The sequence below is a fragment of the Carya illinoinensis genome, chromosome 12, assembly GCF_018687715.1.
Source record: "Carya illinoinensis cultivar Pawnee chromosome 12, C.illinoinensisPawnee_v1, whole genome shotgun sequence".
Classification (NCBI taxonomy): domain Eukaryota; kingdom Viridiplantae; phylum Streptophyta; class Magnoliopsida; order Fagales; family Juglandaceae; genus Carya; species Carya illinoinensis.
This window is the reverse complement of record NC_056763.1, coordinates 11264935-11282532: the sequence shown is the minus strand read 5'-3', so window position 1 is coordinate 11282532 and position 17598 is coordinate 11264935. Positions and strand designations below refer to the sequence as shown.

The window sequence follows — 17598 nt, the reverse complement described above, 5'->3', positions numbered from 1 at the left end:
CCGTGAGTGGTGGTGGAAATGGCAGTCGAAGGCCAAAAAGGGGCTAAAAGGAGTTGAGCTCGTGGGAGATACTCCGGCAACGGATCAAGGCCGGAAATGGGTGGTTTAGGTTGACAAGAGGTAGGGGAAGAAACTGTGAAGAGATGGTGGCCGGAGGTGGTGCGACGGCACCAGAATCGGTGAAAAACCGTATGGCTTGGAGGAGCTCGTGGTGGCTAACGGTGGCTCGGATGGAGGTGAAACTTGGTGGGGATGTTCACCGGTGAGAGGGGAAGAAAACTGGGTGGGTGGTGTAGGCCACGCCGTCGGCGAGCGGCGGTGCTGGGCTGCCAAAGCAACCGGCGACAGGGGGAAAAATAGAGCAGGTGCAGTGACTTCCAGGGGCTCGTGGTGGCTAACGGCTGGTCCGATGGTTCTGAAAATTGGTGGGGATGATCTCTGGTGGGAGGGGAAGAGAATGGTGAGGGTGGTGTACAACACAGCTGCCGGATGGCGGTGCGATGGGCGGCCGAAGTGGCAGCGACGGTAAGGGGAAAAAGAAGGGGCAGCGCGCGGGAGAGGGGAAACGGGGAAGAAAGAAGAAGAAAAAGAAAGAAAAGAAAGAAAAGAAGAAAAAGAAAAGGAAAAAGGGAAAAAGAAAAAGAGAAAAGAAAAGAAATGAGGTCCAATCCTCACTCCGGAAACCAAAAACAAATCTGCCGAAAATGATATTAAAAACCGTAAAACGACTAAAATAAATTAAACACGATATCAAATAAATTAAAACCAATTTAAAATACATTAATTTAAAATAAATAAACCAATATATTAATTAAATTAAAAACAACCCTTCAGTGAAAATACACGTAAAAACGGGTTATCACATCCTCCCCCCCTTAAAAACAAATTTTGTCCTCGAAATTTGCAAGATCAACCATCAGCGCCAAACAGATACAAGATACAACTCCGAACATATTTGAGAGATACATATCATCGACAACTCCCAACAAATCCAATGGTTATTAACTTCACACCATAAATCACTAATATCAACGACGTCTCTGCTTTACCTTCCAAACTTTCGTCTCATTCCAACTTTGGTAACCTAATAGCCACTTCCAAAGTTAACCATCCATAGACCAAACTGCACGACCAAAAGATTAATCTCCCATTAAAATTTTGAATCACTACTAAATCTTCCAAGTCGATACAAAATTTGAACTTCTAAGTATCTCCAAAAATTATGCTTTCACGCGCCCTATGATAACTCATCAAAATACTTAAAGGCTATATCCTCAAAAATTAATATCATGAAGTACAAGCTCAATCTACACCTAATCACAAGAAAACCATTACCACATTTCCATAGAAAATCGTATGCCTCCACAAACCACAAATCTCCACTCATTCCTCAGTTGGCCATTGCTGCCCCAAACAAAAACCAACATTCCACAAAAATACACCCATTGATTGATGACAAAAACCAGTACTAATCAACCTCCAGGCCCCAAATTGAAAACACATAACATCATCCCAACATACACCTGTCTCTTCTAAAGATAAAGAACATCTCCAAAAAGCCCAAGTCCTTCCCGGCCAACCAACGAGAGCGCCTATAACTTCTATCCGGTATCCCACACTTCAAGCTCATTACTTATATTTTGAATAACATCTAATCTTACAATAACTAACTCACTATAAACTACCATCCCAATGGGTAACCCGCTTCGACTACACATTCCGTTCAACTTACCAAACAACTCAAAGCCAAAAATCTCTTGAATTTAATATTACCACACAGATTCCTCTTCAACTCCTACCAAGCCAAAAATAGATGAGACTAGGACCAGCACTCTCCGAAATCCATACATAGGTACCCTTACTACTCATCGATCCCATGCACTCTTAGCCAACACCAAAAATAATTCAAACGTACAAGTGATCCATTATCACATTTCCATCATCTGGACTTATATCCTCAACTCATCAAGAATCATTCCTAAATTTACTCAACTTATATCCTTAAATCAGCAACCAGCCATTGCTTAAAGTTTGGTACCGAGAATGACCTTAAACCTGCTAAGAATCCATTCCCAAAAGTCTACGGATCATATAACCTCAAATTCAATCGTATTCAATACCAACACAAAATCTACTATTTCCAACACCCTGATGAACCTATACCTTTCGAATCGCTAGAATCATTTCCTAAGATTTGCCACTACAACCTCGAGTTAACAATAATTATTTTCTAAACTAGCTCGATATCCTCAATCCTCAAAGAAATACACGAACTAGATCATTACCTCCAATCCTCAAAGAAATCTGCTCTAGAAAAAATTTTCGTATCAATAACTCAACTCTAATCAACCCCATTTTAATGGTTACAAACTAATCACTCACCAGAGTAGATCAAGCTACAGCACTAAGTCTGTAAAACTAAGAACTCAATTCCTATTATAAATCAGTCCTTCAATTCTGCAATTCTAAAACCTTAAATCAAACAAGAATCATCTCCCGGAACCTCTAAGATCAAAGAACTTACATCCCATAATAGAGAATAAAAATCGACTTCTCAAATCTTTCAAATTCTAAAACATTAATAGATAATAAATCATTTTCTGAAATTCTCAAGATTGGTGGCTTTAATTCAAAACATTCACCTTAAAAGCTTGTAAAATCTAAAGCCCTAATTGCCACCAAAGTACTCATCCGAATCACGAAATCTAAAACTCGAAATTTAATTATTTCCCCCCAAAGCTTGTCGAACCTAACACCTTAATTACCAGAAACTTATATTCCTAAAATCTATAAGGCCCTAAACTTTAAAACTTTGCTGAAACCTCATAAAATTTATCATTGAAATTTGTTGAACTTACAACCTACTACATTATAGACCATTTCATAAACTCCATGGAACCAAAGAACTCAATTATTCTACTTCCCGAAAAGATCACCCTGATCATGCCATTCTCTCCAAGCCTCGATAATATGTATATAAAAGAAAACAAAACCACACAAGGCATTCATCACGAAAGATTAGATTAGACCCATACCTGCCATGACTCCAACATTCTGAATCTCCGTAACCTCGCATCCAATGGTACCAAGAGTCACTGCGTACATTCGAGCCCGAGCCAATTGCCTCTAGTTAGCTCTACCACTACGACGAGCTCCACAGCTTTCTTGAACTCGACTAGGGCACTCACGAGCAAGATGCTCCGTCTGGCCGCATTCAAAACATTGGTTACTACCCAGACAACACTTGCCACCATGAGCTCTATTACATCTTCCACAAACTGGCACTCGTCCTCCCATACGCACTCCCGAGGTTGCTTGTGGTTGAGTCCCGGTCCGCTGAACAAACTTTTGAGGCGAACTCAATCTACTTCTTTCACCAGTAAAACTCTGCCTCTTTTGTCCTGGAGGGGAGTCCATACTCAAATTAACCTCTCGCTCTGCAAGAGTGACCACATCCATTAAATCCTGAAAAGTGGATATCCGGTGGCTGACCACCATTCGGCGTATATCAGGACGTAGACCCTCCTGGAAACGCTCGGCCTGCATCTTCTCCGAGACGATGAGGTGAGGAGCAAATCGCCCAAGTTCTATAAATTTTCGGGCGTACTGCTCCACAGTCATGCTCCCTTGGACCAAGCTTGAGAACTCTCTTACTTTTTGCCGCCTCACGGAAGCGGGAAAGAAGTGATCATTAAATTCTTTCTTAATGCGCTGCCAAGTCACACCGGCAAAAGACCCCAAACCTTAAATAAAATTCCCTTAAACATATCCTTAAAGTTCGTTGAACCTACGCTCTCCTATACTATAGCCTCGTTCCATAAATTCTACAAAAACTTGACCTCAATCATCTTAAGCGACTTAAAGCTAATTCCTCTCCTCATTGCTACGTGAGTTCCCACCTTACAAAGATTGCTTAAACCACGACATTCCCTTCAGCCCTCAATATCATACAAGCAAACCACATCGCTAAAAATTCAAGCCTACTACACTAAATGTTCATGCCTAATAATAGCATCCTCGATTATACCGCCTTCCTACCACAACACAACCCTTGACCCCCTCTAAGAAAAATGATTAAAACCAACAACATAAAACCAAAACCAAAACCGAAACCACATAACAAGAAAATAAAAAGAAACCAGCATGCAATAACATAACAAAATAAATAAACACAAGCAAACTAGCTCAAATAAATTCAAACATATAAAACATGTCAAAAAGCAACTTTACTTAAAATAAATTTCAAAACACAACCTTAAAAACATTTTGGTACTACCTACGGGACATGTGGTTTTACCCAGAGCCGGACCACTCTGATACCACCTGTGACGCCCCCAAATCCCCACGCACGAACATGGAGAAATCGAGACGTCTGGATGATAATATCACGGGTCATCACCCTATCGATGTGTGCCAAGTGTGTGTATAAGCAACGAATGTGCACGAGAAATACGCAGCGAAAAGCAAAGTCAATAACTAAGTACCAGAATTTTTCTTGTTTAATACAAAGCTGTTCAAAACATATAGAATAGAATATTACAAAACACAAATATTATATCAAAGCCAAAAAAAACATCAACTCCACTCAGAACTCTGGCAGAGTCGCATCCTCGGGCTCAGCCTCCTCCTCCTCCTCGAACTCTGCACCAAAATCTACGGAACCAAAAATGGTGCCGCAGGTAAGTAAAATCCAAACACCACTAGATAAAAACATATAAAACTCAAACAATATGCATGAAAGAAAAACCAATGCACATGCGCCATAAAATCATAATTTTTCCACGCACGCCAAAAAAACTCATTTGGCCCACAAAAACATATTGCTTAAAACCAAGCCTCGCCATTATCCCAGATAATGGCCCAAACCACCATTTTCCCAGAAAATGGATCAGAAGCCTCGAAAACCAAACCTCGTCATTTTCCCAGAAAATGGCCCACATCCGAAAACCATAAAAACAATCCGGTTATGCATGCACCATGATCTCCCCTAGGGATCATCCGCACACCCTGGCTCTGTGCCACACCACAGGTAACGACTACGCATGTGACACCTAAACAAGCGATGCCCAAACTCGCGCCCCGCGCGTACCTGTCCAGGCCATCCTCTAGTCCCCGCCACTCTAGGAACCACGGAGTTGACACGACAGCGTTACCGTATCGTGCGATCCGGTCGTCGCCCTGCGACAGCCCAGGGGATGTCACTCAGTATTATCCACTCCCGAGTGACTAGAGGAGCTCCACCGAGATAATAACTCATCCCGGCTTGGGCTCGTGAGACACACACACCCAAAAACCATTTACGCCAATAAAACGGGATTTTCTCGATTAAAATAAAATGCACAAATATGCAATATGCAACGCACACCTCATGGCACAAATAACCAACCAAATCACAAACAAACATAACCAAGCACTCCGTCCTCAATCCATCTGACCCCCGAACTCCTCGGACTCAGTCCGGAATCAGCCAACCAACAGATAAATATTTATTGTATGAGCAAAATATATATAAATCTAAAAGTAAGTTTTGAAAAATACTTACAGTGCTATATGGTATTTTTAGAAAGTTCGCGGCGTTGCAAACGACGGAAGAAAAGCAACGTAACAGTGTAATTTACACTGTGGCTGTGGGTAATAAATTACCCATTTTTGAACGGGGACAAACCAAGGCTCAGGATTGATAGGGAATGGTCTAGGGATGTTTATGAAGTTAAAGGAAATGAGTTTTGGCCGTAGGTGGTGGTGGAAATGGCGGTCGAAGGCTAAAAAGGGGCTGAACAGAGTTGAGCTCGTGGGAGCTACTCCGGCAGCGGATCGAGTCCGGAAATGGGTGGTTTAGGTCAGCAAGAGGTAGGGGAAGAAGCTGTGAAGAGATGGTGGCTAGAGGTGGTGCGACGGCGCCGGAATCGGTGAAAAACGATATTAAAAACCGTAAAATGACTAAAATAAATTAAACACGATATCAAATAAATTAAAACCAATTTAAAATAAATTAATTTAAAATAAATAAACCAATATATTAATTAATTTAAAAACAACCCTTCAGTGAAAATACACGTAAAAACGGGTTATCACAATTGAGTGTCCGGTCCTTAGGTGTACGAAACACAATGTCAACACCTTGGATAAATCTCATAAAGGAATGCATATCCTCAACAATATTTTCATTGTTTATCAATGGAGCCCCCTAAAGTTTCTTTCCATCTCAAAGAGGATTGTATCAAGGAGACCCTATCTCCACATTTCTATTCATTCAGGGAACTAAAGTGCTCTCCAGATCGCTAGCTTGAGCAGAATCTCAAGTTAATTTCATAGGTAATCAAACCAGCTATAATGGAAAATGAAAATGCTAAGATGTTCAATGGCCAACTACGTTGACGCCAGATGATGCATGTAAAGGGACAAGCCAAAAATAAATGAGCCAAAGTTTCCTCTTATTCATTACAAATGGGGTAGATCATGCCTGCAAAACAAGTTGAGGACTCTATTCAATTGGACATGGGTTGGAAGAAGGTGCCGTAAGATTTCCGAGAGGAGTAATCTATGGTAGTCATGGATCTTTAGTTTCCATAGTTGTTTCCATGGGAAATTCTAGTAGTTTAGAAGTGATGTACTAAAGGATGAGGCTTCAAGATTGTAGGTGAATTTAACTGAGTACTTGCCAAATAAGTTTGATGTTCACACCATTGCATCTTGTCTAGTTGGATTAGGGACTTGGGAAAGATGGATTTTTTGAATTTCCTCTGCACTTGTTTGCTCAAACAAATTTTGAAGTTTGTCAGTATCCCATTATTGGGGTCTTTGTGTAATCAAGTCTGAGACTTTGATAAAAGGATTGACCACATTCATTTGATTGATTGGCTTACGTTTGAATGTTTCTAGAGTGTGGAACCAATGGATATTCCATACATTGATAGAAAGGCCATTGTAGATTTGGTATCACATTCCTTAAGAAATGAGTAATCTTGTCTTCAAAATATATTTCCATAAAATCAAGTATGTAGTCTTTGGTACATAGGCTAGAGCATGAATTCTTTAGGTATTTCTTACAAAGTAAGGAGTTCCAAAGATTTGGGTTGATTTGACTCATTAGCCAACTAGTTTTGGTAAGTAAGGTTAAGTTTATGCTTTCCATTGATTTGAAACCAAGACCTCTAGAACAATTTAGTTGACATATAGATTTCCAAGATTTTGGTATTGGTATGCAATGATTCTTAAGAGATTCAAGAAAGCCCCACCAAAAATTTTTGAAACGAGAGTCTAAAGAATGACATATTGATTTAGGACGAATAAAGGAAGTCATTGAGTAGGAGAGAATTGAACTAGCAACTGACCTAATTAACATGATGTGTCCAACTTGTGACAAGAGATTATATTTACATCCTTCTAATTTCTTGGAGATTCTATCTTGCAATTCTTAGTAATGGCTATATTTTTTCTTGCCCAGCGTAACAGGCAATGCCAAATACTTCATGTGACAAGTAGACAGTTTTTATGGGAGAATTTTGGTTATAGAGTTCTTGGTTGGTGGGGGAGTGTTGCAGCTGAAGAACAGAGAACATTTCTTCAAGTTGAATCTTTGGCCTAATCATGACGTGTATTTTTCTAAGCACGTTGAGATTGCTTGTGATCCTCTTTTTGTGGCTTTTCCAAAGATGACTAAGTCATCTGTGAGCAGTAGGTCAGCATGCTGTAGAAAGACCATCTGATTGAGCTGAAATATTGCATAGTTTAGCTATTTAACACCAATGTATTTTAAATTCTTCGTGACACTATTATTGGTTTTAGATAGAAAAATAGTTAATAAGCATAAATACGAGTTGTGATTTTTAATTGATTGATATCATGTTTATGCTTAATTTTATAATTATGATTTAATGGGACAATATTTCCTCACATATATAGTCTGTTTTTTATAATCTATTTTTTTCTTTTAATTTATTTTTAAGCGTTATTTCTTTCTTCTTATTTTCAGTTTAAATAAAATTCAAATGGGATCCAGTTGGAACTTTCGACCAAAAGTGCATATTAATTGAGAGGAATGAAGAGAATGAAGGAAGTACTTACTAGCTGAAAAATAAGACACAAAATGAAGACGTGGTGACTTTCTCATCTTGATTGTTTATAAGCACATGCGATGAAGAAAATGATTTGCAGTAGACAAATACATACAAAGTTAAGGCTGAAATCAAATAGAGGCACGTTGAAAAGAAAAACAAATAAAGAACATGGAAGTGCATGCTGTGCCATGCTTGACTTGGAGGAAGGAGTTTGGCAGCACCAACTTGAGGCAGCTATATATATATATGTGTGTGTGTGTGTGGCTGGACAGTGAAGTAGGTACAAGAGAAGAGAAAGTGCCGTGCTTGAGTTTTCAACCAAGTGTGAATTTGAAATTATTTTTTTGGTGGGTGAGTAGAAATTGAAGTGCATGCTGTGCCGTGCATTACTTGGATTGGAGGGAGTTGTACATTGAATATAAGTGGCGTGCTTGACTTGTGGAGAGTGATAGAGTTGGTGGGAAATTGAAGATGAAGAAATGAATTAATTTTTCTGATAAGAGAGTTGAAGATAGGTGCTATGATTAATGGGAATTAAAGAATGAATTCAGTGTGAAAGGGGTGAACCGACTTCACGTTTGGCTTGAGGCTATAAATATTGATATTCTTACTCTATTAAGATGGGGGGCAGGTTACGTGAGAGATAGAAGGGAGTTGAGGTGTGTTGGTCATGAGTAGAGGGAGCTGGGATATGATTAATTTTCATGTGAAGTGGTAGTTAAGGGCAGGAGAGTCGGTCGGTTGGGAATTAGATTGAAGGGGATGTCGGTCGGTTAGATTGATATTGGAGTGAATTGGTCATTTGTCAAAAGAGGAGTGTCGACTGTAATTTTCCAGAGAGGGACATAGAGATGTACGTGGGGAGTTGAGAGAATTGGAGAGGTAAGAAGCCGGTAGGCAAGAGAGTTTTGATTGAAGTGAAAAAAGGCAATCGGTGGGCAATTTCCAGAAATAGAGAGGGAGACGTGTAGGGAGTTGTGTTGTGCTGGAAGGGGTTGTGTCGGTGCAGATTATTTTTCTGTGAGTTGAGAGTCGGTCAGTGCATAATTGAATAGAGGAGAGGTGTCTGTGCTTGATTGATTAAATAAAGGAGAGTCAGTCATTCTCTTGAGTTTTCATAGGAGAGAGTCGGTTGTTTACATGAGAGGGAGATGTGTAAGGAGCTTCCAAATTTTCTTTGGAATTGATGTGAAAAAAAGTTGACGTGGGGAATGGATTTGAAGAGAATCGGTTGGAATAATTTAATTGGCTGAGATTTATTTTGGTGGAGAGAGGGACATGAGGAGATCGGTGCATGAGTTTAACATGGAGTTAAAGGGGAGTTTTTGTCCATTGATTTCATTTTTATTTTCTGCAATTCAACGATGACATGTATTTTATTCTCTCGACATCAACTGGATTCCAAATTTTGTTATTTCTAAATTGTTGCTTAATATTTCTTATGTTTTATTTTAGTTTTATAATGAAGAATATTTATGTGATTTCTATAGCACTTGTAATGAATATGTTTGGCTAAATTTTCATACTAAGGTTAGAGGTGAAGTTTAATAATTTAAATATTGTTTTCGGATCCACGTAAAATTTATTCTACGAGCTTAGTCGATTGAAGGATTTTGTTATTGAATATTTTGATTATCTATATACTCATCTTGATTCATTGTGATTTTCGAATATAGTGAATGCTTGAGGAATCCCTGTGGTATTCAAATAAATTTGTAAATGTTTTAATCATCAAATCATCAAATTGATCGGAAACAATATCATAAATTATTAGACGAATCCTCGAAACCTTAGTCTTTCTCCATATCAATTCATTTTATCATTTTAGTTTGATTCAGTTATTTTATCAATTTTCATTTGATTGCACGTTTCTTTTAGTAATTTCGTTTTATTGTCTGAATTTATTTTCTTTATCACAAAAGTCAATCCCTGTGGATTCGATCATGTAAGATACTACAACACCTGTATACTTGCAGGTAAAACTGCACTAAATTTTTGGTTCATTAATTTGAGTCAAAGTTTAGGTATAACAAAGCTTTTTGCGTCGTTGTCGGGGATTGCAACGTGTGATAATTTTTTTTTTATTTTAGAAATCTTTTGCTAATTGTTTTTCATATTCTTTTTGCAGGTACAATTTTTTTTTTACGGAAAACAGAGCATGTAACATTGTTTCCATATTCATACCATTTGGTAATCTCATTCCAAAATTTTTTCTTTTACTTTCTTGTTTGTTTTGCATTTTGTTTTTACTTTTTGAATGTGCTCGATCCTCTATGATGAATGATCTCGTGGCAACGTGATCAAACGGGTAGATTGAGAAGAGAGGAAATTGTTTTAAAAGAATTAGTTGATACTTTGTCAGGTGATTCTAAAAATTCTCATTCTAATACCATGGCTGACAATCATAGTATTCATGATGAACAAGAAAATGAAGAGGCACAAAATAATCCGCCAATGAGAACTTTGCGCGAATATTTGCAGCCTACAAGGACAAGTACTCCATCTTGCATGATTTTTCCTACAAATATGGGAAATTTTGATTTAAAATCGGGAGTAATCCAATTACTTCCCAAGTTTCATGGCTTAGATTCAGAAAGTCCTTATTTGCATCTAAAAGAATTTGAAGAAGTTTGTGCAACTTTACAAAACCAAACTATCAATGATGATGTTGTTAGATTAAAGTTGTTTCCATTCTCTTTGAAAGAAAAAGCTAAAAATTGGTTGAACTCCTTGAGACCAAGATCTATTGGCACATGGCAAGAAATGCAAAGAGAATTTTTGAAAAAGTTTTTTCCTACTCATAGGACCAACACTCTTCGCAGAAATATTATGAATTTTTCTCAAAAGGAAAATGAAACATTTTTTCAGTGTTGGGAACGTTTTAAAGAATTGTTGCTAACTTGCCCACATCATGGCTATGAGACTTGGCGCACCATTAGTTTCTTCTATGAAGGTTTAACATCTCAAATGCGTCAGTTTGTAGAAATGATGTGTAACGGTGATTTTTTAAATAAAGATCCTGATGACGCTTGGGACTATTTTGACCAGTTAGCTGAAAATGCCCAATCTTGGGATAACACAGATCGTTCTGATCGGTCAAATAAGCCAAAACTCAGTGCCATGTCTCAAGAAGGTATGTATGTTCTTAAAGGAAATGATGATGTGAATGCTAGGATAGCAAGTCTGACAAGAAAAGTCGAAGCCATGGAACTTAAGAAGGTAAATCCGGCTAAGGCCATTGAAAAGAAGAAGAAAATTGTGGCATTTGTGAGATTAGTGGACACCTAACTCAGGATTGTCCAACAATCCCTGCTTTTAAAGAGGTGTTGCACGAACAAGCAAATGTCATGAATTCCTATAAGAGACCATTTTCTTCCCCTTATTCGGAAACATATAATCCTAGATGGAGAAATCACCCCAATTTTAGTTGGAGGAATGAGTCCAATTCAAATCAAAATTCTCAAGGGCCATCATCTTCTTCTACTCCTTACAGGCTTTTATGCAAGGACAAGCAAATATCAACACTCAGACAATGCAAGCCATTACTGAGATGAGAAGTTCTATTAGCAACTTGACCTCTGCATTACATACTCAAGAAAAGGGTAAGTTTCCTGCTTAACCTCAGCCGAATCCCAAAGGTAAATTTGAGGTAAGAAATTCAAATACTTCTTATTCAAAATTTGAACATGCCAAGTCCATCACCACTCTACGCAGTGGAAAAATAATTGATAAGAGTATTTCAACAACGAAAGTTGATGAGACCAACAACTCTTTAAATTCCAAGAGTGATGGTGAACTTGAGAAGGTTGAATTAGATATGCCTGTGAAAGCCCCAATACCTGCCACATTTCTTCAAAGGTTGCAACATTCTCACAAGTTGGTTCAAAATGCTGATATTCTTGAAATTTTCAAACAAGTAAAAATCAACATTCCTTTGTTAGATGCAATCAAACAAATTTCATCGTATGCTAAATTTTTGAAAGATTTGTGCACAGTGAAGTGTACGATGAAGGTGCAGAAGAAGGCTTTTCTCACTGAGCAGGTAAGCGCCATCCTCCAAAACAATTCTCCACCAAAGTACAAAGACCCGGGTTGTCCAACAATTTCCTGCGTGATTGGAAATTTTAAAATGAAAAAGCTTTACTTGACCTCGGAGCTAGTGTTAACCTCCTACCCTACTCAGTATATGAGCAGTTGGGTCTTAGTGAACTTAAACCCACCAAGGTAACACTCCAACTTGCTGACCGTTCAGTTAAAATACCGAGAGGGATAGTTGAGGATGTGCTAGTTCAAGTAGGCAAATTTTATTTCCCAGTGGATTTCATTGTTTTGGACACAGAACCTGTCTTTGATGTTTACACTCAAATTCCTATAATTTTGGGTAGGCCGTTCCTTGCGACCTCAAATGCTTTAATAAATTGTAGGAGTGGTGTGATGATAATATCTTTTGGCAACATGACTTTGGAGTTGAATATTTTCAATATTTGTAAACAACCTGGTGATGATGATGATGTGCATGAAGTAAATCTGATCCAAACTCTTGTTCAAAATAAATTTGATTTGTCAAGTTTTTCTAACCCTCTTGAGGCTTGTTTGGTTCATGGTATAAATTTTGATGATCATTCTGTACTTGCATCTATGAATTTTTTGCTAGAATCTACTCCTATAATGGACACTGATAAATGGAGAACACGTTTTGAGGAATTACCGCCTCATGATGTCGTGTCTCTCCCTTCAAGTGTGCAAACACCAAAACTCGACTTGAAACCTCTACCTGCTGATCTCAAATATGTATTTTTAGGTCAAGCAGAGACATTACCAGTGGTCATTTCATCAAAACTGGATGAAATTCAGGAGAGCAAATTGATTGGTATTCTCATTGAACACAAAGAGGCAATAGGATGGACCATAGCTGATATCAAAGGTATCAGTCCTTTGATTTGTACCCACAGGATTTATTTAGAGGACAATTCTAAACCTTCTAGAGAAATGCAACGTAGACTGAACCCCAACTTGAAAGAGGTTGTCAGAGCAGAGGTATTAAAACCTCTGGATGAAGGGATCATTTACCCTATTTCTAATAGCAAATGGGTTAGTCCTACGCAGGTGGTACCCAAGAAATCTGGTATGACTGTAGTTAAGAATGCTGATAATGAATTGATCCCAACTAGAGTTACTACTGGTTGGCGTATGTGCATTGACTATAGAAAACTTAATTCTGTCACCAAAAAGGATCATTTTCCCCTACCATTCATGGATCAAATCATTGAACGTGTACCGGGCCATAAATTCTATTGCTTCCTAGATGGTTATTCTGGATATAACCAATTTGAGATTGCTCTTGAAGATCAAGAAAAGACCACTTTTACATGTCCATTTGGTACCTTTGCATATCGAAGGATGCCATTCGGACTCTGTAATGCTCCTGCTACATTTCAACGATGCATGATGAGCATATTCAGTGACATGGTAGAGCATTTCGTTGAAATATTCATGGATGATTTTTCTATTTTTGGTGATTCATTTGATGAATGTTTGACTCATTTGGAAAGAGTGTTGATTAGATGCAAAGAAAAGAATTTGATTTTAAACTAGGAGAAGTGTCATTTTATGGTCACTCAAGGGATTGTTCTTGGTCACATTGTTTCTTCTCAAGGTTTTGAAGTGGACAAGGCCAAAATTGAATTAATTTCTAAATTGCCCATCCCAAAGAACATCAGGGATATCAGATCTTTTCTAGGTCATGCAGGTTTTTACAGAAGGTTCATCAAAGGCTTCAACACAATTTCTAGACCTTTGTGCAATTTATTGTCAAAGGAAAATTCTTTTGTGTGGACTAATGATTGTGAGTTAGCTTTTACAAAGCTAAAAGGTATGTTGATTTCAGCCCCAATTATGCGATCACCTGATTGGAATTTACCATTTGAAATTATGTGTGATGCTAGTGATTATGATGTTGGAGCTGTGTTGGGCCAACGTAAGGACAAAAAGCCTTGTGTTATTTATTATGCAAGTAGAACTTTAAACAGTGCTCAAATGAATTATTCAACAACTGAAAAAGAGCTATTTGCAGTAATTTTTGCACTTGACAAATTTCGCTCTTATTTGATTGAATCTCAAATTGTCATATTTACTGATCATGCTGCGTTAAAGTACCTTTTAGCGAAAAAAGATGCAAAGCCCAGATTGCTTAGATGGATCCTTTTGGTGCAAGAATTTGATTTGATAATCAAAGATAAAAAAGGAGTTGAGAATGTTGTTGCTGATCATTTGTCTAGACTTGTTCTTTCAGATTCCATAGAGACAAATCCTATTAAAGACACATTTCTAGATGAGCAACTTTTTGGCATATCTCAAGTGCCATGGTATGCTGACATTGCTAATTTTCTTGCTACAGGTGAAATTCCTCACACTTGGACTCAAAAAAAAAAAAAAATATATCATTTAGGTAGACTAGTGGTAAGGGCTGACTTGTGAAAGTGTGGATAAGCGCACATTCATAGGCCTGATTCCTTCATTTAAAAAAAAATTCGTGTAATTTTTCCTGAATAAAGGGCTAGAAACAGTTACCCAAAACTTTGGGGGTTGAGTGTTCAACCTTTAAACAGAGTTGGCATGAAAACTGCTAATCCCTTAGGCTTTGAGGTAGTTAGAATCAATAATGATTAATCATTATTGATTAATCATTAATCAATAATGATTAATCAATAATGATTAATCCCATTTACGAAAGAGACGTCTTCTTCGCACCACTGGTTTTGTAGAGGGTCATTTTTCTCTCAAATATCTTGGAGTGCCCATTATACTGGGTCGTCTTAAGCAAGTACATTTTGAAGATATGTTGAATAAAAGAAGGAAGGAACTAAGTGGCTAGAAAATGCGACTTCTTTCTTCTGGAGGGAAACTGATTTTATTATGCCATGTTATTTCTAGCATGGCTCTTCATCTTTTTACTATTTTGCAGATTCCTCAAGTTGTCATAAATAAGATTCATCAAATGATGAGTTCGTTCTTTTGGGGCGAGTTGAATGGGAAGGATAAGAAGAAATGGGTAGCCTGGAAACATATGGGTATGCCTGTGGCAAAAGGCGGTATTGGGGTGAGGCTTCTCCATGAGGTTCAGACAGCCTTGCACATGAGGTTTGCCTGGAATCTTCTACGAGGTAATTCTCTATGGGTCAATTTCTTCAAAGCTAAATATGTGGAATCGAAACCTTGGTTACTAATAGATGATGCTAAAGGTTCAAGATTTTGGAGAATGACTGCTCGCTGTATTCCTTTGGTTTTGAATAGTTCTAAATGGAGAGTTAAAAAGGAGATATTTATTTTTGGTATGATAAATGGCGGGATAATGGTCCTTTGATAAATGAATTGCCTCTTGTGGGTCAACCTTTGATGAAAATCAAAGAATACCGTTTGTCTGATGGATGGGATGTGAACTTGCTTGAAAATTTAGTGGGATTAGAGAATGTTGATGATGTCCTTGTCTCCTTATCTGGTCCTAATTCGGGTAAGGATGTTCTTGTTTGGACCCAATCAGAGGAAGGGTTGTTTTCAGTTCAGTCTGCATGGCAGTGTATTAGAGTCAAAGGCACTTCTTTTGAATGGCATTCTTGGGTTTGGCATAATAGTCTTCCTTTGAAAATGTCTATTCTTTTATGGAAGGCTTGGCACAGGGCTTTGAGTGTGAATGATAGGCTGCGTCGAGTTGGTATTCCTATTGCCTCCAAATGTGATGCTGTGTTGGTCACTATGAAGACATAAATCATGTTCTCTTTGAGGGCGATTTTCCAAGAAAAATTTGGTTAACGTTCTCTAATCTATTTGAGTTACCAATGGGTAGAAATTGGGAACAACATGTTTCCTCTTGGTTCTGGTGTGCTAAGCCATCTTCTTAGGTGGGAGTTATTGTGGGCCTCATGCCTGTCATTATTACCTGGAGATTTTGGAGGCGAAGATGTCTAGCATGAATGGGGGGTTCTTTAGAATCCTATGATACGGTTATTAAGTCAATATCTTTTTGGGTTCGATTGCTTGGTCTTATGGGTGATAAGTATCATACTTTATCTCGTTTTGATGGCATGATCATGGAGGCTTTACGCATTAGACCAATTTCTTTAAAAGAAAGGACTTGTAAAGTGGTGCAATGGCATAAACCTCCATCAGGATGGTTTAAATTGAACAAAGATGGAAGTAGTCTTGGGAACCCGGGCTCTTGTGGTAATGTGGTGTTATTCGCAATGCTACTGGATAGCTCGTGAAAGCCTTTGCCTCTCCTAGTGGTATGGGTTCTAATAATAAAACAGAACTCCTTGCTCTTTTATATGGCCTGCGGGTGTGCATTTCTCTCCATCTTTCTAATGTAATTGTAGAGGTTGACTCAATGATGATTATTTCGTGGTGGCATAGATGTCGTTGTGGGGTTTGGCATTTGGAGGATTATTGGGATGAAATTGTCGTTTTAGCCCATTCCATTAATTGTAAATTCCAGCATGTCCTACGAGAAGGTAACAAAGTAGCGGACTGGTTGGCTAAAGCTGGCGTGGCTGGTGTTTCTTCAGATTATTCTAATACTTCTTCCATGCCTCGGGATCTCCGAGGCTTGATTCAGTTAGATTTATTAGGGATTCCTTCTATACGTTGTTGTTAAGGTTCGTAGTTTCTTTTTTTCGGTTAGTGTTTCTTTCTTGTTTTGTTTGGAAGTGTTTTTTTTTTTTTGGTTACCACGGTTTCCCTCCGCCATAAGTGAGGGTTTTATTAATAAATTTGGGCGGGCATCACTATTGGACAGGTGATTGGTCACTCTTCTTAAGAAAAAAAAAAAAAGAAAGAAAGGAACCATTCAAATTAAATTATCAAAATCAATCAAAAGAACAAACCTTGGTCTAAGTCAACATCCACCATCGAAATTTTACAACTGATCATCGATGCAAGTATATATTAATTCATATTTTGAATATTCACCGTTAGAATTATTTTCCTATCTCTCCTTAGTCTCGGTTAATTAGAAAACAAGCGATCTAATTAACCTTAACTACTAAACAACCCAAAACAAGTGCTAAAGGTTTAATTTAGTAGCAACCTTAAGAATTAGAGAGATCGATGAAGCTAAACAACACAAGCACAAGCAGATGCATTTAATTTAATCAAGTGTTCTTCTTAAGATCTAATAATTTTTGACGCAGCAAATCATTAAATCTCAGTTGCTTCACAAATTAGAGAGATCAAACAATTACAGATTTGGTATCCAACCTAGTAGTAGATTGCAACGAATAAGAAACTAGTAGGCCTCCTAGTAATTGAAAGAGACAATCATGAAAATAGGCACAAAAAACATCCAATACTCAAAGCATAAATTTAACAATAAAAACAAATTAGATCTCGTAGTTTTATTGATTCCAAGGCTTTCGTTTCCTTCGACCAATTATGAAAGTTTAGCCGAACAAGGCCATGATGAAAACTCAAAGGAGAAGTTAGAGAAGAGGGGAGGTAGAGACGCCTCAATATCTCCTTATTTTTTTCCCCCTCTTAGCCCATT

The 17598-nt window shown here is 38.0% G+C and overlaps 1 non-coding gene and 1 pseudogene across 1 annotated transcript; both read right to left on the bottom strand.

Annotated features, from left to right (window-relative positions):
* Window positions 1–17598, bottom strand: part of LOC122289252 — a 96871-nt pseudogene that overhangs the window by 45035 nt on the left and 34238 nt on the right.
* Window positions 10875–10978, bottom strand: LOC122290605. The gene has a single exon (XR_006236467.1). It is a non-coding gene; the product is annotated as a small nucleolar RNA R71 (small nucleolar RNA).